The 24,167-nt window shown below is 45.0% G+C and overlaps 1 protein-coding gene across 2 annotated transcripts in view; it reads right to left on the bottom strand.

Moving 5' to 3' along the window:
* Nucleotides 1-23,155, bottom strand: part of mtus2a (microtubule associated tumor suppressor candidate 2a) — an 80,478-nt gene extending 57,323 nt beyond the window's left edge. For both annotated transcript variants that reach the window (XM_036525418.1, XM_036525419.1), the window contains exon 1: nt 22,929-23,155. The gene's annotated coding sequence lies outside the window, so the exon portion shown is untranslated. The remainder of the gene's footprint in view (nt 1-22,928) is intronic.
* Between the last annotated feature and the right edge of the window lie 1,012 nt (nt 23,156-24,167).

The raw sequence follows: 24,167 nt of genomic DNA, 5'->3' as shown, positions 1-24,167 counted from the left end.
AGAGATAGCCTACTTTCCTAGCTAATGAATACGTGTACTGTCATCAGAAGCTTTTCTCCCATGCATGAGAACCACTAAGTGACACTGACACAAATTACTTACAAAAAAATATTCATTTTCATGTCTCGCAGCTGTCTTTCCTAACCTTTAAGAATGCACCTAAAATGAGTGCTCATACAGCCAGTAAAATCTTGAGTCAGCCCTTTTCTTACACCTGCGCTGAGCTTGATCGATGAGTTACCGTTACTTGTGTTCTTACTCTGAGCAAGGGCATAATCTCTGAAGTCATTCAGCTTTCCCTCAACAGGAAAATTTGGCTTTGATACCACAGCAACCCAAGCAACCGCCAGCTTTCCTACAGCACCTCAGCACTGCTAAGAATCACTTATGCCATTTTATTGATATACAGAGCTGTTTTAGCTCTTTGGTTAAAGCAATATGATTTTGACTTCTAACAGTGTTTAACAATGGAACTGAATGTGAAATAATGCCCTTGTAATAGACAAGCTTGGACAAAGAGAAGCATTATATTTTCTGTAGGTTCCTGACAGTTTCTTGCATAGCTGATAGGATAGGATTAGCCTCAGAAGATGTCAGATAGCAAACAGGAAGAGCTGCCCTTTGTTGGCAGCTAAACGGCAGCCATACATCCAGTCAACGTAGGCCTTACAGCAGTCTCTAGTGTATCATCAGAGAGAAGGTTTGAACATCACACAGATGAAGCGCTGTGTGTGAAACACTCGTACTTCAGTGTAGCATCTCACCCCTCTGGGGAATACCCCTGAAATGCTCCAATTAACAGGAGAGAACAGCATACAGTTCAGATGGGAGTGGGGTGGAGGCGAAAATGAGGGGGGGGGGGGGGGGAACTTTACCCTTCCATATGCAGCCTTAGAGATGCGGTGTTGTCAGGGGAAGCAGCTAGCTTTCACAAACAGGCCTCAGGTGGCGCTGGGAGCACCAAGGCCATGCATTACATCAGCCCATTAACAATGTAACAGGTGATGTCACTGGAAGGCACGTCTGGTCTGTACACCAAATCACGGATGTCATCCAGCTGCCCCGCACTACCAAGCTTGGCCCCACACTGGTGTCAGAGCGATGACAAATGAACCCCAAAGCTGAGCTGATAGCAAAAATGCCTTGAGCTGCATGATGAAACTGGTCTCTCTGTAACCAGTGGAGTTGAATATTCTTTAAGAAACAGGAGATGTGTGTGCTTGTTTTTACCTGTTATCTCAAAAGATCAATCTCATAGAAAACAATTCCAACACTGTAAATATAAGGTGTGAGGAAGTAATTACTCATGTGGCTGTTGGAAGCTGTTCAGATACAGAGAGACTCAGTAAGGCTCTTAAGTGTAAAGACCATATCAGCAAAGCTCTTTCATAGACCCCAAATGAACTCCAAAACAGTACACATTAGCATATAAGTATTATATACAGGAGCCTCTGGACAGTATGTTTGCCCAATAAAGCTTCAGCAACGGTCTCCTGTCAAAAGCACACAGCATTAGCGTCAACTTTAAAGCACCTCTGAATGCCTTTTATACTTGGGAAATCTTCTAATTTCAATATTATGTTTTTATGTTTATTCAAACCCCAAAACAATAAAATGCAGCACTCTTCCACACACTTTATACCTTTATAATCATTAGCCTACACATTCATCAACAAAATAAGCAAAAAACATAAAACTGGCTGCTGCTCCAACCTAAAAGCAGGCCATCAGCAAAATAAACACACACATGCAAACACACACACACACACGCAAACACACACACACACGCAAACACACACACACACGCAGACACACACACACACACACGCGAGCAGGGAAATTAAATGTCATATGGCTATTACAGAAGTAGCCAGGAGAAAGTTGCCACAGATTTCTGCCCTGGGTTCTGTTGCTATGACAACCGCCACCCTTGGCGTTCCGTGGCCTCTCTCAGACTGCTACTTCTTTTGCCAGGAGGCCCCTGAGGCAAGGAACATGACCTGGAGTGCACTCTCTGCAGCCCTGTACAAACCGTGAGAAACCCACCTTTATTTCCCAATGCACACAGAGGGTGCTTGGCCCGTGCTCACCAGAAGATGCCCTTCTGAGGCAGCGATCTCGTCACCTGTTCCAGCCTTGGCATGTCATTGCTAAACGTAGCTCAGAGAGCATGCATTGCGTAGCTGAAATGTAATCCAAAACCAAATTTCCCCTGCTACAACGTATTTATTATAGCTGTATTTCCTGCAGTGAGTCAATAGCAGAATGGCATCACAAGTGATATTGGGATGGGTACATGGGTTGGTCCGTGAGTACTGATGGAAGCATAGGGGTTGCACAATTTCTTCTGTTTATGAGAGCTCACCACCACCATATACACAGAATCAGTGCTATTTATTCTAAATCGTATGCCATTTTTGACTTAGAGAGGAGGCACCTGATGTTTATCTTTTCCTATAACCTGTATAAACAGGAAGGAGTTTAAGTTCTGTCAAAGGTAGGTGAAGGTGGACATATAAACAATGGCCAGATAAGAAGCTGGGTCAGGCAAGGTCACGGCTGGGGCTGAAAGCAGCAAGCCATGTGACAGAAACTGGTCCAAGCTAGAGGATCTTGTGACAGGGGTCAAGTCAAATTGCTTTGGTGTGTAAACAGCCATGGATTATAGCAGACTTGTGATTTTTTAAAATTAAAAACCTTGCCAATATCACCTGCTGGTTTGGAAGCCCCATTAGACTGTCCAGATTTAGTCTATTCCTTGGATAAAAAAGGAAGAACAGGAAGAGGGATTACATTTTTTCCCCTTCCAAGTTGTACCTCTATGACTGAGGCCCAATTACAGTCAGCGCCATACCCCTGAACAGAAGGGGTAGTCCCTGAACGCGGCAGCCTTCCACAGGCGCGTTATTAATGACACTTTGGACAGCTCCGCTCACGCAGAACGTGTGCTCACGCACGTGCCCTCCCAGCTCCAGTTCCAGGAGCTGAAAATAGCTTTCAGAAAGCCTGCGTTCTCTCTGCAGACTTCACAGTCCTCACTTATTCATCAGCGAGAAAACTCCGACAGCTGGAAGAACGGCTTTGGGGGGGTTGGTAGGGGGGGGCGGAGGACGACGCTGGTCAAGGGCTTCAAGGATACGGATCGCGCGATTCATGATCTGCTCAATCCGAGACGCCCGTTCTACACGGGCCAGGGGGCAGTGCCGATGCCCCTCTCTGCCAGCCTTCCTGTTCCTCCACCGTCTCCCAGCCTCTCACACTCTCTCCCTCATGCATTAATTACATGCTAAACATCCTCCCGCTACGCACAATGCCTCAGCTTTATAAATACAGATGAACAATTTATCCAGCTTGACATTTACTGGAGATACCTAGGCTCCAACTCACTGTTCCGTCCAGTACTCTAACCTTCACCCATCGGGTAACATGTTCGGCTCCCCCACTGCTTATGCAAACTTCTCCCCTCCTTCACTTCCCCTTCTTTCTCTCATGGCCTCCCAGATGTGCTTCTTCCCTTCCCTCATCGTCTTGCTGACCGGAGCAGAGGAGTTCTGTCATCGACCCCCGTTGAACAAGCTCTCTGCGGCGGGAACCCTCCCCATCAGCAAGGTGTGACAGTGATTAAGTATGAGGGGAAGGAGGCCAGCGGCCCAGCTATGATGGCAGAAAAAGACGGATTTCTGCTGTCGATGCCAACGGCAATGAGGAGGAGACAATCACTGTGGATGGAGGGGAGCCACCAGACCACCGGCGCATTAATGAAATCCAGTGCCCTTGTTTATCGTAAAGGGACCAGATCGATACTCCCTATATTAATGGGATCTTGCCCCACCATTTCATTAAACTGCCAAATGAAGGTTTTATTAGCTCTTTCAAACCCTCTTGTGACAAATTACTATAAGAATGAACCTGTATGGGTTTTAGGAGACCAAGACCCATTTTGGAGACTGGACAAACCAATAGCTGCTATCTGTTTTTCATTATCTTAAATTGCATGATCAACTGAATGGTGAACAAATGACATATCCTAATTCAAGCAACACCACAGTGGAGACTGACCGATACAAAGTAATCAGTCTAGGTTAGACAAGTTGACTTGCTAGTGAGTGTCATCAATAACAAGAGATTGCAGATGCAACTCACTGTGTCCGGTTTTAATGTCAGAGTAACTGAAATTGAGTCTCAGGGTTCCACCACTGTCAAAAATTGATACAGATATTAGACAAAATCACAATGTTGGATCACATGGACAGGCTGGAATACCTGAATTTTTCACTGCACAAATGAATTATTCTGATTGTACTCATTCTGAGCTCAACATCATGACAATGTATGGTCACGACAATACAGCTTCAGACCTCTAACTTAAACCCTCTATCAGACAAAAACATTTACCTCAGCCAACCTCCCCCATTCATGATTTTCTTTGAATAAGTGACCCAGTATTCTAAAAGGATTTTTTAAAAGACATAGCCAAGAGAATGACAGCTGTAAAATTTTTTAGGCTAAAAATGATTTTTTCCTTTATTGTGTACATTGGATCAAGTGCATACAAGTGCATAAATGCTTGAAATAATAATGCAACAGAGCTGAAACGCTGCAACATTACATAAACACATAAAAAATAATGCACCTCAAAGCACCTTCTTTAAAAATAAACCTTCTGAAAACATTCGGATTGGCAGGGGTGTTGGATAAGCATGTCAAAACACCAACACAAGTTTCCTTTAACATGTTTCACACTTTAAAACAATATTTAACATTAATGATTACATAAACCTATTTTTAAGCCATTGTACATAAGGTACCTAAAACAAGCAGAGGCATCAGACAGCCACACAGCTTTCAAGCTGATTGGCTGGCGACATTGAGCTATTGTCTACAGTGCATTCAGAAACAATACTGACATCTAAAGGCAAACTGAGCCGAATCAGTGAATACTGCAAAAATAATCTTGGTTGCAAAATCTATTAACTGCATTAACTGTACAGCACATGCACGCTAACAAGTATCTGTAGATCCAGCCATACTGGGTGTAGCTGGGTGTGGCTAGGGATGTGGAGCAATGACCAGAGGTCTGCACATACCTGAAGTCACATACCTGATAAGTGTCCCAAGAGGAATGACCTGGGACAGAGACAGATGTTTTATGCACATCTACTGTCAATGATCAATATGTATGCTTAATAGAGTAAATTCAGACAATGCTGATGAAATTCTGCATGAAAGACTAGCAAGAGAAAAAAAGAAGAAATAGGACCAAAACAACAAGCTTTCTGATATTCTGGCCAAAAAGCATAGTAACTCTGGCATGGCTTCGGTAGATTCACATGCAGACCCAGATTCAGGATAGAATAGGATTAAGCAGACCCATCTTTTGGAATCTGCCTTTGTTCTTGTGAGGGTGGGTTTGTATGGAGAGTCAGAGAAAGGTAAATGGCACAAACAGTGCTTAAAATGGAGGATTTAAAACGTGTAAATAGAGGGGGACTTGGGGCGGCTCAACCTTTAAGAAATCGTGTGGTTTTCTCCTCACGATCCCCGCTGTTGTGGGAGAGGAGGGCGAAACGAAGCCGCTTATTTTCGATTGAGGGGAGAGAAGCGTGGCTGATCAATTTCAATCCTGACCTTCCGGCTCCTTCTGCGGAATGCCACAAAGAAAGCCCCGATTGCTCTGAAGAGCTTCCTGACGCCTCAGCACAGACTGCACACATGCTTGGCCCCTCTCCCCTGAAAAAGAGCATCTCAAATATTCACACTAGCTTGTAATTAAAAAAAAAATTAACAGCATAATATCTGAATCTGTGGCTCTTCTATAAAAACCTGTGATAAATTCACCATTCGCTCTTGAGATGGTTGCCTCACTAACACTGCGGTAAAAGGCTGTGTTTATCTGAATCAATACCTGCACTAACCAAATGTGCACTTTTATGGGCAAGGAGAGGGGTGATTAAACCACAAATCAGTGTGTCCTCATTATAATTTATACATTTAAGACATCTTTTTTTTGTCTTTCATTCTTGTTTAATCTCAGGCTGAAATAAACGACAACGTAAAAAGGGGTGCATTATGATCAGTGCAAAAGCATACATGGGGATGAATAATTAGGGCACCTGAATATGCAAAGTCAAAATCTAGGTGGGCAGACTCCAAGGCTTGTTTGCTAAGAGACTGATTTCACTCTCCGGACCAGTATGCATTTTAGAGGCAGATGTGCAGGTCTTATCATTGATCATGTGGAAGGGATGATACTCGCTAGTGAAACGGCACTGAAAGCTTTATTGAGTTTTAAGAGTAAACGGTGTCTGGTGCTGACGTCCCTTGGCAAAGAGCTGGCATCATGGCTGTGTGGACGAGACTTTAAACAGTCCCACAGCTCTGAGGGGTGGTTACCATGGAGATAAGAAGAGTGCAATGGGATAGGGAGAAAACTGAGAAGGGACTCAAATAGCTTTGAAAGTAGCGCTGTTTTTGTTCAGATGTACAAAATCTGAGGGTTTGGGAGCGGATATCATAAATAGGTCAAATGTTGACGTCTTTGTGCCAACAAAGACACGCACAATTTCATGTCCACACAAACACACACAAACACACACACAAACACACATACACACACACACACACACACACACACACACACACACATACACACACACACACATGCACAGCCCCAGATGCATGGGATAAGGAATGGGAGGGCGTGATTATTGCTGCTTTAGTGTCTCTCTGTGTGCTTCCACCTGACCCCAGGTGTGATCAATTCTCTCTGACTCCTGCATTGGCATCTCCAGAGCTAACTGCATGTGGGCTGTTTTTCCACCCCTGGCTTTATGGTCTTCCCACAGGCTCAGGTATTGTTATTCTACACCTGGCCGTAGGCCCTGACTTCCAGCATGTCAAATATAATGGTACATTGCAGAGATTTCCTCAGTTTAGAAAGCATACCACACAGAAAAACACTTGAAAGACAACTGAAATGTTTGGGCTGGACTGCATCCAACTGCATCCTACACTTAACTTTTTGAATGTGTTAAAACATTCAAACAGTAGTAGTGGGGGGACAAATAAATCAAATAGTGGTGTTGTGGGGACAAGTTGAAGTCAAGCACAATAATTTTCATAAATCTTCCTGTTCTTTTTTTAACTTAAATTCAGGGATTCCATGCGAAACCAATGCCCATGAGTAGAATTACATGACTAAATAGAACTGATTTAATGCAATATGGCACCTTTCTGAACACCCAATTATGTCTCAACACTCAAGCTGTTGTTCTGATAACATGAAAAGCATCTTCTGCCACCCACATCCTGATACATCTCTCAGCTAAAGCCCTGGGGTACATTCATCCTTACAGGTCTGATCCACCGGTAATTAGGCAAATCTAACTGACATTTACAGTCACTGCTGAATTTTTTTTTTTTTTATAAAAACTAGCATCTGTTCCAAGACACCACATTTACAGAACATTTCTTGATTCATAGACACTGTCCTAAATGAAAAAACAAAAATATTTTCAGTTTTCAATAAGCACAATAAATTGCACGGCAAATGAATAAACCATGATTGTTGGAGACATGTCAAGTATTTTAAGTATACACTTAGAATCAGAACCGCTCTTGGCTGGATCCATTGAGTCCACCGCTGTTCACAGTCTCACTTTGACAGAACACCCTGAAATCACAAGGGGCCGTCAATAGTTTCATTCTTTCTCGTCCTTTTCCATCTCGCCTCCCCCATTGGAAATGTGTCAGTTTTTATAACTGGGCTCCCCCAGGAGGCGCACACACATTTCGCATGCTTATTTTGGCTGCCATAAATAAAACATGGCTACTTCCATTTACCTACAATTACAGCGGTGGCCACATGTGTTTTCCTAATATACACATAGTAGTGTATGTGTGTGTGTGTGTGTGTGTGTCCCACTACACTTATCTGTTCACTGAGCCAATAAATCACTTTAAAGGGACATTTAAAATTTGAATTCTAATGTGCCAGAGCTGCTTTGATCATATCTATAAAAAACACCATCCAAAGTTTCACCTTTGGTCGGCATCCCACAGACGATAGTGCGTGAAAGTCAAAGCCAGGCGTATGTTAATGCACTCATTGAGGATTATAATTACAGCACTGCCCCCATCTCCACATCCGCATACATTTTCTTTACAGCCTTCAACAAAAACCCAGTGGTTACAGAATGTGCAGGGCATGGTACTGTCGATAACATGTGTGCCGGTCCTCAGACCGAATTAATTCAGTGTTATCTCACATACAGAAATGAACCCACAACAACACAAGCCCTCCCTCTCTACACGACTCACCCATCGTGGGATCCCCCCCTCCCTCTTTCTAGCAGGCATCTCCGTTCATCTCCATTTTGTCTCCACAATTAGCTGAGCTGGCGGGCTGCCAGCACGCCCCGTATACATCACTCTCGGAAGCTCTGATTGGGCAGAGCCCCGCCCGCCTCACGAGCAGGTACATTGCGGTAGCGCTTCATAAATTTACTGCCACGTTTGTGACAGGAGACGGTTTGTGAATTAATACCTCTCTCTATTGTTATGACAATAGAGCAAGGTGCCCACATAAACAGTGAGGCTCACAGCACCAGAAAAATGGAAAAAAACAACGACAACTACAACAACAACAAAAACAAATCACGGATTCTGCGAGAGACTTCAGGCTCTGATCTCGGCACCCGAATTCTTCGTCGCCGGGGCGAGGGGAAGATGAAACAGTCGGCGCAGAAACGGCCCCGCCGTCACGTCGGCCTTTGCTTGCCGTCTGTCAGACGGCCGGATTTAAGACCGGGCTAGAAGCGGAGGATCACGCAGCTCAGAAATGTCATAACATTTGTTCGCCCGTGAGCAATTAAAGGACTATTCCTCCTTCAAAGGTTATCGCAGCACTATGGCGGTGGAAGAAGTGAAGAAAAGGGCATGGGGGGGGGATGAGCCCGAAAGAGACGATGACACTTTGGGAGCGTTCTCCCAACTCGGCCACCTGTCACGGGGATGAGAAGCAGGCCCTACAGAGCTGGCAGCAGCCGCTGGCTAACTCAGGCAGACTGGACAGCTCCTGCCTGCATCCCGGACGCATGCGGGGCAGTTTACCTTTTCACACAGGAGGCAGGGCAAACGGAACAAACCGCCCTCATCAGGGCACACACGAGAGTGAACGGGGGGTGGGGAACTGCGGAGGGGAGATGCTGATTCGCAGAGAGGCGCGGCGCCGGGAACAAGTGCCGTCTCAGCAGCTGCAGTGCAGAGGAGAGGCTCATCGATCAGAGCCCGGGCGTCCGTGTGCTCGCGGAGCCTGAGCCAGCGCCGCCGCCTCGTACCAGAACCCGCGGCATGCTGGGGTTCTTCCCCCGTTTTGAACGGCTGCTTTGAGAGAGCACGCAGGGTTCTGTCTAACGGGATCCGACTTGCGTCTCTTTCGCAATAAGCCAGTGTTGTGACACAAGCACAAACGGAAAACGCAGCGAGCAGATGAAAGCCCTCACCTGCCCGGACGCTGCGGGACATCAGGGGAAACCCCTGACGTGGCCCCCTCTGTCCCAGCGAGGCAGAGGAGTGCACCCTGCGTTTACACACCAAGCCTTATCTCAGCATTTCACCTGCGGAATAAATGCATTGTGCTTCAGTCGTTCCCCTCATTACCTATGCTGCTCCCAGCTGAATCGCAGACTGCCGAGAGTCAATAAAGCCCAGCCTAGAACAACACAAGGGGAAAGCAGGCTCAGGATATTCCTCTGAGATATTTAATTTAACCAGAAGGGGGGGGGGGGGGGTGACGTGATCAATCCTATTCATTCTTCTACAGAGCTCTCCCAGGTCACAGCCTTAACCCCGCCACCCTGCTGACAGCGGAACAGTCTGGGCGTCTTACCGATGATTGACGGAGGGCAGGGGAACAGACATTTTTGATCTGTACTGTCTGGTTAAGGCTATGACAACCTTCAGCATTCACCCCATTATTTTAGCATATTATGAAGGTCACCAGCCTAACAGCAGAGATAATGCATCCTCACGGCTGAGCATTTTCCCATTACATTATAACCGCAGACAGTCACACACTATAGCCAAGATGGATGAACGGTTAATATAGGCAGCTACAATGTTAAAGCTGCCTCTAACGAGATTCCAGACGCCAGTCCTAAATGAATGCCACCTGCTGGGTCATATGGGCTATCTGCTGAATTCACTGAATGCCGCCAAATCTCATGTAATCATACTGCACTGCATGTAAATCCATTTGTCATCTCAATATGTAAATCTCAATATGCAGTAATTTATCTAAAATGCCACGCTATACAGTGTGAGGAACCACAGAACCAGAAAGCACAATGAAAAGCAATTCTGTGTCTTAATGATATTCCAGTCAGGTTTGTTTCTGCCTGACTCAAAAAAAAACTGTACAGAGAGGATGAAATATTTCAATAATTTTAATATCAAATGATAGGAACATTAGTCTATGGCTTAGGTAAGGACACTAATACTTCTCAGTTAAAAAAAAAAAAAACAAAACAAAACAAAAACTTATAAAATTGAACAAAAATAGTTCATTCGTTTCCATTTTTTTGTTTAGGAGTGGTGTATTCAGGAATACAGCAGTCTTCCAAAGCTGTCAGCCAGACGAAATGGTCCAGTAATATACTTTTCTGTGATGTATAATGGATATTTCACAGGGCTGAGGCAGGTCTGCTTATCAACATCTTAAATCGGCATGGTGTCCCTATAAATTACAAACACTGGAACATTTGAATCGCTGTCCATGTTGACTGCAGTAGCTGCTTGTGAGATATGAAATTGCTTATCGATTGCCATATAAAAAAGCGTTGCTGCATCTGAGTCAGCAAAAGCAGAACTCATATCAGCGACAGCTGTGAAATGAAGCTGAGATAAGAAGTTTTACTGTTGAGTTGTCTGCCACTTGAAAGGACAGAATTTTTAATACAGCGTAAACTCCACAGCTTAATCTATCCTTGTTTCAGTGGTAATATTTCCCATGAAGATAAGTATTGCTTGTATTTTTTTTTCCTGGAACTCCCTCTGGTAATTACAGTTTCTGGTCAGACTCGGGCTCCACTTAAAGGATGACCCACTCTTTGAGGCTCATATCTGACTCTTCTGTGCCAGTGAAGTGTTATGCAGACCTGGGGGACTGGACCGGGTCACTGTAAACATCCGGCTGGGGAATAATGCAGGTAGATCAGGTCCTGATCCAGAACCACATGGTCTGTTTCTCTAATGAGCTCACCCACACACACAGCCATGGCGTCACTCTTTACTCTCCACACTTGGGACACAGTGATATCTAACCATCACAGAAAACTGATGGAAAAGTTTATACAGCTTAATCTTCAGAGAGAATCCAGCGGGAAAGATGACTGACAGAATGTGTTCTTCTATAGGAAAGTTTCTGAAACACCATACAGCAGCCCAGTCTGACACAATGATACCACTACATATTCACTGTTATGGCAATAAAACCACCAGGTCTCCAAACAACACACAGAAAAATGTTTCGGGGAGGGGGCACCGTGTATATGAACATTTCAACTGTGCCAAATTTATAATTTCCTTTAAAAGCCAGAACAGACAGACATTCAGAATTCTTGCAGAGCAGCTCCGGATCTGGCATAATCCAACAAAAGGTATAGGAAGAGCCAACAAAAGGTGTAGTAAGAAATGTGGACAGCAGGGGGTGATCTGCTCCGTCGCCTGTTCATGGGTAGGTCTCCCACAAAGGGAAGCATCCCACACAATGGGGAATGTCATCTTGAGGAGTCAGTACAAGGACACGGCGTGACAGGGAAGAGGCTGACTGGCACAACAGGGATTATTCCAGACTCACAGAGTAAAGACACTGACTGACTGACTGACTGACTGACTGACACTGACAGAACAAAGACGGCAATGATAAAAGACAATAGTGCCAATGTCATTATGGTGATCTCTACGGTCAAGAGAGGCATAAGGATGTAATTCATGTAACATGATTATGGGTACAAGTCATTCAAATGTTATTTTACTACACATACCTTTTTTATTCACCGTTAGTTTACCTATCACGGTTATGTGCACTTCAGTGAGTATAGTGCGGTGAATTTCACTTAAGACGTGCCCTTTTTAAATGCACCAATTTCTGTTCACTTGCATTTACTATGGTTCACTTTGACTTACACTTATTTAAAATACTCAAAAGCATCTTTAATCTGAGTGCCTTCCCTCACTCCCTGCAGAATGCGCACGCGTGCACACACACACGCACACACACGCACACACACACACACACACTCACAAACTCTTCCACTGGACTGTGGCCCATGCTGTCAGAATGCACAGGGCATGGGGCTGTCCTTGCCGCACAGTTATTGCAGTGAGTAGCACCCTGTAAAACAGCGCAAAGCCGTCCTCCCCACCAGACACACGCACACGCACACAGTCGGCCACAAAAGGAGCGAAACCCCGCGTCAGTCCAGACCCTCCGCACGCGCGCGGCGAGAAAAATGACACTTACCCTGCCGGGAGTCACTGCAGCAGCCCAGCCTGAATGCAGCCAGCGTGTCATTGTCATTTCCCTTCGTCTTTGTTTTTATTGCATTTCTCTGCTTTCTTCACCCCCCCTCCCTCCCTAGCCGCCGCTGCCTGATAGTGCTCACATGTAGTAAATCGAGGGAATGAACACTTTAACCCTTTCACCCCCACCACACAGCCTCCCCGTAAACCTCTACCTCCCATTCACACCCCCCCCCTCCCCCCGGAGCCCCCCCTCCGGACCGCCCCTCCGTCAGTGTCGTTAATCGAGGGGCATGGGGTGGAGGGAGACCTGCATTAAATCTGAGGGTGTTTCAGTGCGTGTCCTAGCATGCGCTCAGTGTGTGTCTGTTTGTGTGCAAGCGTGTGCGTGTGAGGGTGTGCATGTGTGCCTGGACATAGCATTTTTTTTTTATATGACTGCCTGCGGTAGTGTGTGTGTATGCATGTGTGCGTGTGTGTTTGAGGGTCTGCGCCTGCTCTGTTCCTGTCCCAAGTGACTTCACCCCCTCCCATGCCCCCGTCTCCAAACTGGCACACTAATTAGCACCGCAATCACTTCACCGCACAGAGCTCTCCTCCAAACTGGGATTTTCATGAAAAATTAAACAATGAAAGAAAATGCAGCAATGCCCCCTGTGCCCCCCCCCCCCTCCCTTCCCTGTTTCAGTCAGCACCTCGCCTGCCCTCTCTCACCAGAGAGCACCTGCACCTCCTTTCTTTTTCTGTGGGCAGCGAATGTGTTGCAACAGTGAACAGACCCCATCCTTACTCCTGATCTGAGCCACAGAAATACACATTTATCCTTACACTGATCTAATTCATCCCCTCTTTCTCCTCCATCCCATTAAAGCTCCCCCCTCTCTCTCACCCTCCTCCCTCTCCCTCTATGACTCCCTCCATCTGCCCCCTAACACACTCTTTCTCTTTGTCCCGCTCTCTCTCATTTTCTCTCTCTCACACACATGTACGCATGTCTGAGTGTGTAAATTAATGTACACAGGACCACCACTGCTTTGTGAGAGCACACATGATACATTCCATTCTAACACATTAAACAGAGGCTTTTCCCGGGACGACAACACACTCTAGACACTGCAGTTTACCATATTTATCCTATTTACATTAAAAAGGCTGAGAGGAAAAGGTTTGTAGAATGCCTTTTCAGTAAAGTGTTCTCCCTCTGTTTCAAAAAATGGGCAACAGAAGGAGCAATATGCCGCTAATGGGGACAGGGTACTGGTGTTGATGTGACTGGGGATTAAACAAGGTTTTGTAATTCATCCTGCTTTTTGGAGGGTTGTTTTTCCTCTTCGTTGGTTTCTAAATACAACTTCTCTTTCTTTTAGTTGTTAAATGAGGGCATTTAAAAGGCAATGTCTCTTTCTCTCTCATTAATCATTGCCTCTGCCATTCTGCTCCTTGATTGTGAAACAAAGAAACAATGTCCCTGCCTCTTACTGATCCTTCTCACGTTAAATTCTGCACCTGACATTTTTATGGCTTCACACTGCCTGAGATTTAGTGAAATGCTGTGCTGTATACAAGTAAGCAGGCAACATGCAAATATAAAGCCCCTTTGTCCAGTTTTAAGAGGCCTCACCCTGATCAGGAGATGGTCAATTAGATCAATCTCTACTGAGCAGCCCCCCGTGGTGCCGTTCAGCTCTCCTCCGTGGTCGCCTACCCTTGACCTCCGCACTGAGAGCACCCGTACGCCTTAATTATGATGTTATATACGGTGCAGACACACAAATAAATATGGCTTCAAGATTCTTTCACTCTATTTGCCAAATCCCTTCCGTTTCAGTTGCCGCCGGTTCGAGCCACAGCTCTGAAATACAGAACTGGTTTCTGTCAGCAGCTCCGCATGTCACAGCTCCTCTTTCGCACTGTGCTTCAGCAGGCTGTATCTAACGCGCTGGCGGTGGCCTGTTGTGTGTGGTAATTGTGCACACACCAAATGGCTAATTTGATAAAAAAAGGGGTGGATGACTGTAAAGCTAGCTGCTGCTTGTTATTTAAAAGTCATGGTACAATAGGAATTCACTTAATCCTTTTTTTCCACATAGCAGAGTCACAGTGAACAGCTGTTTTTTTTAACCCCCGCCAGTATGGTACCTGCTGTGAGACTGTGCGTGCGTGTGGGTGTGCTTACATGTACACACGTGTGAACCTGCATCCCCTACTGCAGTGCAACATGAGGACGTAGCGTGAATTTTTAAACTAAAATTCCTCTTTTCCTTTTTCCTTCCCTCCATCTTCTGCTACTTTGCCACCTGAGCAGAAGCAGTTAAAGCCTCAGATGCGGATGGGGGGTGGGGTGAGGGTTCAGCCAATAGTTGCACAGCATTATTGAGACCCTTTCAACATGCTCTTTCTCGCTCTCCCTCTTACTCTCTTCCCCTCTCCATCTCTCTCATTCTCACTCCATCTCCCCAATAACCTCTTCGTCTGCCTTGCTCTCTCTCCCTGTATACCTCTCTTCAGGTATACCTTCTCTCTCTCTCTCTCTCCCCCTCCCTCCCCATCTCTCTTTCTCTCTCCCTCTTCATCTCTCTTTCACTCACTCCATCTCCCCAATAACCTGTCCCTCTGTCTCGCTCTCTCTCCCTCCATGGCTCTCTCCATCAGCGCCCTCTCTTACCCCCCACTCTCTCCCTCCATCTTTCCATTCCTCTCTCTCCGCCCTGCCTGGCCTGGGACAGACCCACGCCCCCACAGCGCTGGGCTCACACGAGCACGCGGCACAGACGCGCTCCCCGGGAGAGGAGCCGCACCCCCTCACCTCCCGCTGCGAGACCTGTCCCCGTGTTTGCGCGTGTCAGGCCTGGGTCTGTCACGGATTCCTCAACAGGAATGGAAATGAAGCAGCGCCCTTTGAAAGGCAAATTGCCGCCTCAGATTTGAGAGCTGTCAGAACGCGCCTCCCGGAAACACGCACGCAGACACACACACACACACGCATGCAGACACAAAGAGCGTGCTCTCATGATCGGCAGTCGGGAGCCCGGCACTCGTTTGTCGAGCCGTTTCACAACATGAAAAAGAGCAACGCCGCTGCTGGGTGCTCCTCCCCCAATCGCAGAACAACAGATTTAAAACGAGGTTTCCCCGGCACCGGTTCATTATGTGCCATGAATATGCATGCGATCACAGCACCGTATCACATGGCCAACAACCTGCAACAGACTACATGCAGTATCTCATCATGAAACAGAATCAGACAAAACAATCCATTGCAGGATGGACCAAAAGACACAGGAGTACCTGTCATGGCTTCTCTTGAGCATAGGGCTCCCTCTCCCTGTGCACCATGCACAAAGCCCAAAGACAAGCCACAAGCTGTGTAGCTGTCAAACCTCTGCTGTGGCCATTTGAAAATGTAACTGAGTGTGTGGGCATCTAGCTATTCCCACAAGGACAAAAAGCGAGACGGCAAAGAGGAAACACAGAGTGACCAAAAAGCTCATGATTTCACATGACCATTACTTCCTTGGCAGACAAACCTTTGCATCATTTCAGACAAATTTTAAAACTCCCTCTACATCTGGACAGGCACACACATCACGTTCTGATTATGCATTACAACATAACCAACGCAGATCCAACTCACTTTAAAAATATCGCTATCAATGGAGTGTGATTCTTTTTTGAAGGAAAGCTGATGTTATGCTTTTAAAAGGCTGTAATCTTCTTTAAGCAAGTGAACTGGCAAGCGTGATTTTTGTCTGTTGATACCCCTCAGCCATTCGTCTAGATTTATTCTTTGCATTAGTGGAAAGTAATCTTGGTTTTCAGTGAGAAAACACTAGCTCCCGATAAAACTATGTCTCTCTACCTCTCTCTCTCTTTCTCTCTCTCACACACACACACACACATACACACACAGACTAGGTAGGTAGGTAGATAGGTCAGTTGTGATATGAACGCGAAATTGAATATCACTCGAGCCGGTCAATACCTCAGCATACCCTCCCTCCAATCTGGATTTCAATTACCGTCCCTGACTGCTTCGTTGAGGTTGACACCCTCCCCTCCCAACCCAGCACAAAGAACCACTCCTGTCACTACTGCATGCAGTCGGAAAATCTTTCCTCTTACACCAGGGGATTAAAACTACAAGCTCTGTATCCAATTACTTCGCAGCTAAACACATTAGCCAGTCATTATAAGAGAATAAACTCTTTGATTTGGGGGATTAAGAGGAAAAAAAACATTAATATCTAAGCTTGAAGGCCTCTCGTGTTAGAATTGTCTTGCATCTGACCTGTGCCACTCTGGTGATTCTGACAGACTCATTATGATGGTGTCTCATTATCGCCATGCTCTTGATTAATTAGAGGAAAAGGCAGCATTCCACTTGTGCACAAAGGGTGGGCTGTCATTGGGAGGAGATGGTCAGGGGGGTGAGAGGAGCAGGGGATTGCTACTCTGCCCACTAGGCTTTGTGGAAAACTGTGACTTCCCTTTAAGCGGTGGCACTGATGAGTAAAGGGGATGTACAGTGGCTCAGAAGCAGCGGTGGTCTCTGCAATTGACTTTCTTTATTCCTTGCCCAGCAACCTAAAAGGTTCCTTCAATGTCCCCAGGCAATGGAAGGCATGAGCCCTTTTACGCGCCCTGATCGTAACTCTCGAACGTGTCTCAGGTGCTACAAATCCTCCCTCTTTCAAATGGCAGGGCCTCCAGAGGGATTTTCACGGAGGAATGGAAGCACAATGTCAATGAAAGGATGACAGTGAATGAAATGTGACAGTGGCACACAACATCTGAGAGAGAGGTGACAGCTCATCCAGGTTAGATCTGACTGAACCAGACGGCCTCTAAGATAATGAGGGCGACAGTCCAACCTCCCCCCCCACCCACAATCCCCTCAGACCCTATCAGCCTGGTTCTGGGCGCGCAAAAGCTGGTGATATTTTTGACCCAAAGAAATGTGCAACTTCTCCAGAAATATTATATGTACATACGTATGACAAATAAATGGCTTGCAGTTTTTAATGGGCCATTCCAAAGCCAGAATGTGGACAGGTGAGTGGATGAGGAGATACACCATGATCATTTCTATGAAAAGTATTTGTATTATAGACAGCCTGTATGCTCTCTCTGTCCACTCAACCCACTTTAGATCTTGAAACCCGAGATTTCAAACATGAGCTAATGCATCTGCTGAACTTGAAGAAGAAAAAAAAAACTGCTTTTGTCTGCCTCTCATGAAAGCCAGAGCCTGATGTTCGGAGCATTCCGAAGCTTCCTGCTGCATGCATCTGACAAATCCAGACTCTTCCGGCGCAAACCCGGCTTCCCGCTCTAAAGGAGGCCGATTCTCCCGGCGGCCCATCCGAATGCATTTCGAAGGTGAGATTTTCTCTCCTCGCCGCCGTTCTAAGAGACTGAAATTTCCCCTGGGGGAAAGCCACTCCAATCACATCTCCACTCTTTCCCCCCGGAACGCTGGGCAACACTGACGCAGGGTAACGAGGGGGCCGGGGGGGCCGAGGGAAGGGGGCGACGTCGGGCTCGAACGGACAGCCAACATGAGAGAAGCACACGAGAGGCAAGGTGGGCAAGACCAGAGTGACGATGGGGAGGGAGAGAGAGTGAAAAGGGGTGAAGGAAAGAGCGCTCATGAATAATTTAGGCCTCGGATAGATGTAGATATTGGAGGCAAACAGGGAAAGAGGAAGCAATTATTAGGTCTCCTGGGGAGCAAAACACCTCCAATCAAGGGACAATCTCTCTCATAGTAAAAAAAGACATATATCATCTTGTACAATCAGTTTATCAGGATATTGTGTCTTGAAGAGAAAAATGCAAACAGCAGTCATTCTGGGTCTGTGAGTACCACTCTCGGTGGTGGGAAACCCATATTTCAACACAGCAAGGAAACATCAAGGTCATTGTAGAGGACAGCCATGAGGAAAGAGGGTGGTCTGTAAGCTGTCATTACTGAACTACCCTGGGAATATCAAATGGGCACTCACTCATTGTAGAAATACTAGTCTATTTTTCTCTCTCTCTATTTCTTCTCGAGACGGAGAAAGGAGTCATTTATAATGTCAAGGCAGAGGTACACCTTTACAACCACCATCTTACACACAAACATACAGTTTCATGAGCACACAATGCACTGACGTGAAACTCCATTCTATCCAACAAGAAAAAAAAAAAACGAGATCGATTCAAGCTCAAGTACCGAGGGGTCCTTGTGTCAATCATGCTGAGATAACCAAAGACTACAAGCAAATCAAAAAACACCTAAGACCTTTGCAATTACTTACATTCCGCAACATTCACTTTCAGTTGAATCTCCACTTGCAGAGGCAGGTAACTGACAGAAGAAGGCTAACACTTCAGAGAAAAGTAGAATGCTTCACAGGACAGTTGCAGGTACTAGACAGAGGAGCTCTTAAAACATTTATTGTACGCATCGCTTTCCTCTCTCATTTTATCCTTTCCTTTGAAAGATGAGAACCAGCAACAGGAGCTGCATCAAAAGGTAACTTGAAGATCATTTAATCACTTTTTCTTTCTTTTTTTCACCTGCTGCTTCTTGTTCCTTTTTTCGAGGCTGAAAAATTCATTTCTGGAGTAACAATAGAAGACTCATGTGAAAGGAAAACCTCTTTCTGGGTCAGAAATTGTTTAGAAATACATTCAATGTGAAAGACGGCACATCTCAAGATTACAAAACAGATTTAAAATGCAAAATGAAGCTGCTGCTGTACAACACTGAAAGGCAAGGGGGGCATACATATATCTATCAATATCTGGTTTTGAGGTGGTCAAACATGTAGGTGCAACAGAAATTTATCAATCAAAAGAAGTGAAGACTAAATCTAAGTACACCCTTTTTGACATTATCTGATCTTATTTCCAACACTTCCTTTTCATGATAGGAGCTTAAGTGTTAATGAAAACATAAAGAATCTTCAAAAGAGACATTGCTGAAGCGGGAGCGAGGGTGTGAAGAAGTGGGGGGGGGGGGGGGGTCAGGATATGGTCAGGAGATAAGAGGCTTACCCCAATGTCATGGAGGAAGCTGTGATCTACCGTGGAGGAAAACCTTGCCTAAGGGGTGGAAAAACGGGAAACCTGGTTGTACATAAAGTTCACCGCGGGAGAGGAGTTGATTGAGAAGCCTTCAGATCAACCATCTGAACCCGGGCAAACCCCTACGCTGTGCTAAGTGTTAGGCTGACCACAGCTTATGCCGTGGCCATAGTCCGGCGTCCTGCTTGGAGCACTGGATTCTGGGCCTACGCATGCTGGGCTCAGATACACAGACGTGATCTTGCCCTTGATCAAGGTTATCCAGAACAAATCCAGCTGTAAATCAAATAGAGCACATCTAGCATTATGACACCTGCCAAGCAAAGAAGAGCGTACAATCACAACTGCTGACCGTTCTGTAGGCGCCTGATGGCTGACATACCACCTGAACTTTTATTGGTTCACTTAATTATTTTTCTTTATCTAACTCAAATGTTCACCCCATTTCAGACTTACCCTGGACCAGCCACACCCTGTAGAGGGATGGCAATGATGGCCAAGGATCTTCTCTGAAAGGAGCCTGAGGCACTTACTAAAGCAAATGAGGAAGCTGGCGAGTGCTACGTCCATTCCCCTCACTCCCCCACAGTGACTACTGGTCAGCTGCGCATCTGTCAGGAGTCACAGCTTTCGAAAAGTCTCACCCACAGCAGTGCTCATCCAGAGATCCTTTTCTTGCCCCTTGTCCCTCCCACTCGCATTATTTTAAACAGTAAAGATTTTTATTTCCATTTTCAGTAAGAAAATTTGAGCTCTTTTTTTAAACTCTTTGTCTGGGATTTACGACTCCTTCAGCACACTCATTGTCTTTTTTGTGAGATCCTGATAACAGGAGGGTGGATCAGGAGTAGCACAGGGAGCAAAGCCAGCTAAGCCCCTCTCATCATTAGCGAACACTATAGTGAGCTTCGGCCTGGGGTCACTGGCATCCAGGAGTTGCTGAGATCCCTAAAAATGTCCTTATTTGCCCTCCATTCATGGGGGTGTCCCTATATATGTTCCCTGTGGCTTTCTCATGCCCTACATATTCAATTCTTCTGATGGGCCCCTAATGGAGAAACAATATGATGTACATGAAGTGGTAACAACCACAGAAGAGCCAAATCAATTTTTTTTCCATATATTCCTTTAATGTCCTAGTCCTCCGTGCTATGAAAATGACAATGGGCTGGAGGACCTTCAAACTGGACCTCTCACTCTGGCACTACAGGTTTCCGACAGCGTATGAAAACTGCGTGTCAGGAAATCCGATAACATCAGCCAACATCCATCAAGCCGTTGTTCTGCTTGACTGCGCAGAGGGCGATGGTTTACCATCTATTATTAGGGCACTTCCTGAGTGTAGACCGCATAGCAATAAGATAGGCCGCCACACCAAGGCCCCTGGCCCAGGGGCCAGGTGGGAACGATGACATCTGTCACCGCTGATGTCATAAGAGTGAAACAATTAAATGGTGTCCTGGAAAAACCTGATACCCCACGTTTTCACTTTCAGTCACGTCTATTCTCACACCACGGGGTATGCAAAATCATCACCGGAAAAGGACGTATGTCTACAAATCATACTGCAAAATGATTTCAAGCTGTTTAGAGATGAATAGGTGTTCAGAGAGAGATTGTAAGAGTCAAGCACCTAGGACACAGAAGAAATGGTCAAACAGCATGTTACATGTTACATGTGCAGTATGCAATACAATGGTTAGAGTACCGGTCTTTGACTGTCATGTGAGATAATGCTGCTCTACCTTTGAGAAAGTTACTCTCCCTCAACTGTAAATATCCTCAATAGATAACAGAACACGTGAGATAAATCTGTAAATATAGCCGTCCTGTAGAGGCACACCAAGTATGCAAATAATCAATATGCTATAACATTAATTGACATTAAAACCTTTCTGGGGGATTTTTTGGAAGAAAACACTACCAAAGAGTATCCCTATGTATAAATGTACTAAAAATCAATAAAACACTTCACAGCATACTCACTACGCTCTCTATAGGGGTAACCTGTACTGGCACAGCATCAGGCTTTTGATGGTCACAACTGTGATTATTATAATCCTGCAAAGACAGGAGGGGCCAACGTCCATGAGCAAAACAACTAACATAATTAGTCTTTACTCACAGTTGGTGCTAATGATAATGTAAGCTTAAAGATATTTACGGTTATGAAATTGAAAACTGAAGAGCAAAAACTACATAATCTGTAACACGATTATACTGTGCCAATAAATCCTGTTTTCTGCCATCTTCATTTCTGAGGTGTTGATGTATCAGTATTGAGGAGGGGTTAAATTTAACTAATTTCGTTTACAAATGGCCAGTAAGCATGCAAGGTACATGCAGGTTTAATAAAGTTATGTATGCCTTGGAGTAAGAAACGAACAAAATGCTTTTGTGATGGCTCTCCTTTCACTGATATTGTGCTTCCAAATTGTCTGAAAATGTAATGATTTCTTGTGTTGGTTAAGTATATTAAATCTACCTACTGCAAGCATTTTTTTTTTTTTTTTTGCAAGCAAAATCATTATAAACGTAACAGAAATTTTCAGATCGAGGATGGAAAAATCGACTGTTTTGAGGTCGCACCTTTTGATTCGACCTGTGTAGGCTATTATAATGGGTATTATTACTCCATATACCGAGTAATGCGCCGTCCTCGAACCAACCGGAAGATTTATCACGGGTAAGACGTTAACAGTAACCATCTGGCAAGGAATAATGCCAACCCTACTGTAGTAACTGCAACCACGTACCATCATATGAGGCACTTGTTGTATTTACAATGAAACCCTGTATAAAATCGACCACAGAACTGCTAGCTTATTATAACGGCAGCGATTATTGTTGTTATTATTGTTATTATTACTGGAAGTCATGTATTACACAAAACTGTCAACATACTGACACATGCTTCTAGGATGCATGTGGGGCATACTTGAGTTTACTGTGACAAGCAAAGCACAAACAAAATATCAAATAGCGCTGCTTCTTAATAATTCAAACTTGTTAAAGACGGACAAAATATTAGGAATCGAACATTTACAACAAGAAGTTGGAAAGGTTAAAGAAGTAAATAAATGCATTTCACATCTAAAAATTAGCCCACCTCCAATTTTGAACGTGAACGACGCACGCCCTATATTAACCGCCATCCTCTACTCATGATCACCTGTAAAGGTGGCTTGTGGTTTCTTCACCAATTAAGGTGAAGCGTGCTACTTAATCTTGACATGCACTACAAAAACAGCCCGAATGCCATTTCGTTGACCGAAATTTCGTGATGCCCCAATCACTGCTTGCAACTATGAAAGACTGTGTGCTTAACCTACCTTGTTTGTTGCTTTGACGCCACACGTCCGTGTGAGAAGGGCTGCCCATCTATTTTCCCATCACGCACCCTACAGTGTACCAGTATTCTTGTCTGCCGCTTTGAGAGAAAAGAGGAGGGAACGGGGGGATATGGTAGACCAGCCTGCAGCACGGTGTGAGGAAGCGCTTTCCCCTCTTCCTCTCTGCCTTGAAGCAGACTCCGCTCCATCGTCTTCCCTAAGGTACATTCTTTCCCTCCCGAATGTCGGGCGCGCCCCCTGCCGGCTGTCTTAAACGTGTCACGCAGGTGTGTGGGGTCGTTCGGAGGTAAACTCCAAATTTGTCTTACATTTCAGGTTTCACACACTATAAACGTAATATAACGTAACACAAATAATCTAGTAATATTACATGGTGAGTTTAAAAGGTCATATTAAATGTTGCGATAAACTACAAATGGCATTTAGAAATGATACGTGGACCATATATGAGACTAACACTATTTTCATTAATGACCACGATATGTTGCCTCTTTGGTGCAGATCACGCATATACGCAAGATTACATTGAGTCATACTTATTTTGTTACATTTTCACAATAAGCAATGCAAAAATATTTGCATTGCGAGTATATGTACAATTATTTGCAATGAACCTTAATGACGGTCAGAGGAGTGTTGAACCTGACTAGGTAATACTGGACGCATGCGGATAGAGTAGACATTTGTAGGCCTATGTTCAAAGTTCACCTGTGTGTACCACCGGCTCGACAAGCGAACGGGAAAGCAGTAAGTAACTGGAAAAAGAGTTGTGGGGATGCCACCGCCTGCAAAGGTTCAACAGAGATCTGCTGGTTTATATCTGTGAAAATGAGGAGGGCTATACACCACTTGAAAGAGGGGGGAAATGCAAAAACATATACTGAAGTTATAACACAAGGTCTATATTTCTGTGTTTTAAAACATAGTAAGATACACAGAAATACACAGGCATTTTGTAAAGAATTGTTTATTTACAGCAACAGTTACAGAAGTGAGTATAGACTTAACGGTATTTTACATTGCACAGATGGTAACACTTTAAAGTAATGTTCCATATACAAATGCGTTATAGAGGATACATCATAAAGGAGTAACTTACTTTGAGCAGCTATGAGATAAATGGTTGGACCAACGAAAATATCACAAACTCCGTTGTCTGCTTAAAGTGCTGCTATTAAAATTATTTTCTAAGAATAACAAAAACGGTGAAGATGAACC

Source organism: Megalops cyprinoides, chromosome 3 (genome assembly GCF_013368585.1).
Source record: "Megalops cyprinoides isolate fMegCyp1 chromosome 3, fMegCyp1.pri, whole genome shotgun sequence".
Classification (NCBI taxonomy): Eukaryota; Metazoa; Chordata; class Actinopteri; order Elopiformes; family Megalopidae; genus Megalops; species Megalops cyprinoides.
Note: the sequence above shows the minus strand (reverse complement) of the source record. Positions and strands in the feature narration are given on the sequence as shown.